The sequence below is a fragment of the Toxotes jaculatrix genome, chromosome 2 (assembly GCF_017976425.1).
Source record: "Toxotes jaculatrix isolate fToxJac2 chromosome 2, fToxJac2.pri, whole genome shotgun sequence".
Taxonomy (NCBI): Eukaryota; Metazoa; Chordata; class Actinopteri; family Toxotidae; genus Toxotes; species Toxotes jaculatrix.
Genome location: NC_054395.1, coordinates 27,449,440 through 27,451,622, shown reverse-complemented (window position 1 = coordinate 27,451,622; position 2,183 = coordinate 27,449,440). Strand labels below are relative to the sequence as shown.

The 2,183-nt window shown below is 40.9% G+C and overlaps 1 protein-coding gene across 1 annotated transcript in view; it reads left to right on the top strand.

Moving 5' to 3' along the window:
- The first annotated feature begins 1,670 nt into the window (after positions 1–1,670).
- Positions 1,671–2,183, top strand: part of LOC121198005 (teashirt homolog 2) — a 39,288-nt gene continuing 38,775 nt past the window's right edge. Inside the window, exon 1 of the mRNA XM_041061801.1 lies at positions 1,671–2,183. This exon is cut by the window's right edge and continues 346 nt beyond it. The gene's annotated coding sequence lies outside the window, so the exon portion shown is untranslated.

Here is a 2,183-nt window from a genome sequence, read left to right as displayed (position 1 = left end):
TGGTAGGTAAAAAGTTTGATATGCACATGCTGGTCAGAAAAGTTTTTGAGACGCAGTTTGGTGAACAATGATGCGGGTGGGAGTCAGCGTGGCGATGCAGATGACGCAAGGATACAGTAGGTGTGAGTGCCGGTGGAGAAAGGCCGTTCAGGGAGAGATAAGGTGACGTGGTGGTGGTGGTGGTGGTGGGCGCTAGTGTAACGCCTGTCACGGCACACGCACGCTTTGTGTACACACAGGGTGTTAAGAGCTGTCAGACAGGTATGGCTCAGGCTTGATCTGAGCCGTGATTGATCGCACAGGTTCAGGTGGAGTTCACGGGAGGTCTCTGGTATCATTGGCAAAATGAGTGACAGACACAAAATAGGGTGATGGAATATTATCAGGAAGCCATTTGTAATGCGGGGCGAGCCTGGATCTCTAAGGGGTGTTGTCTCTCTGAAATGAAGTCATCCATCACCTCAACTTCATATTTGATTAGGTCATGAGTAGCTTTTAAAGAGAAAGGGAGGCTTTAGTATTGTGCTCACACAATATAATAACCAAAGACAGAGGTTGTGGTGTAAAAAACACTCCGTTAAAATACTGAGTATTGTAAAAGTATTCCATTAGAAGTAAAAATCCTGTGCTCCAGATTTTACTGAGGTGTGAGCCTTACAAAAGCAAGTGTCATCCTCACAGAAGCATTTTACTACATCAGGCTCTTTTAAAATAACAATTTATAATGTCCATGTTTCGCAAAATCTTACTGTTATATTTCTCTCTGAAAAGTCGTGGAGTTTTAGCATGAAGTCTGGCACAAGGGAAATACCTCTGTACCTGCCACTGTGGAAGTAAAACACGTGGCTACATTTAACTTTTAACTTTTTGGGAATAACATTAAATTGAAATGATTAGCTGCATTTATCAAATAATGATTATAATTCAATAATATAATATATATTATTCTGCATGATGAGTACTTTTCAGTGCATTCTGACAGTATAACAATTGTACTTTTACTCATGTTAGATTTTGAGTGTTTCTACACTGTGGCATTGCTTTTTTTTTTTTTTTTCTAAACTTAAGTAAAAGTTCTGAACACTTATTCCACCACTGCCTTGACTCCATTAATGGAGAAAATGATTGACAGATTAATCGATAATGAAAATATTCATGGCCTGCAGATCTAGATTAAATAGTACATAACGTATTTTCAGTGGGAGTGATGCCTTTAATATGAAACAATGTGAAACCAGTGAAGTGGTTATGATAAGCATGAATGAATCATCTTTAAAGTATATATGGTAACTCACTTGTTTGCATTGTAGTATTGTGTAATGTAGGTTTATTTTAAATCAAAAGATAATTAAAAAGTCCCACAGATGTGATCAGATTACACAGCTGAAGTGCTGTTTCTGGTCAGTTCTAACTAATCTGTTACCAGCTGCATTTTCAAACTTAACTTCGTCCAGCCTGCGCATATTTATCAGGCCTCCAAAGTTTTCATTCAGTGTGGGAAACAGATCAGTGTACCTTGTTTTGTGTATCATGCCAGGAGACACTCCCGGAAACAGCCGAACAGCAGAGTGAACAGATAGAATCTGTTTTTAAAAGTAACGTGATCAGATAAGTGGCTTTGTCCTAACACCAGTCTTGCCGTTCAGTCGTTCCTGGGTATTAAACCAGTATTTGTGACTGCAGCGCTTCATTCGTACCTTTTGGAAATCTCACAAACTTTGTGTCTTTCATCCTGCGAGCAAAGCGGAAGCTGCAAGAAAACAACAACAACCAAAGCAACAGCAAAAAAAAAAAAAGAAAAAAAAAACAAACTGCATGAAAAGACAGAGAGCACAGAGTGATAGAAAGCAGCAACAGCAGCAGCCCGGCAGCACACAGCCTGAGCTCCCGTCTCTTTTCCCTGGCCTCTGTTCCTTTAATAAACTCATGGTTATCTAGTGTAACAAATGTCTCGCTGCCATCATCAAGTCCAGGCGAGGAGGGAGGAGTTTTTAATGTTCAGTTTGTTCTATGGATCGATGTCTGCTGGCATCGCCTCTCTTCTCGCCTGCACCGCGCGTAATATACTGTACCACTACCCAAACGCTTTTTTACGCGCATTCCCTGCCACATATTATCCACCGAAAACAGCCCGAAGGGACTGACTGACACACGTCGATCAGCGTATGTAGCACTGATGGACG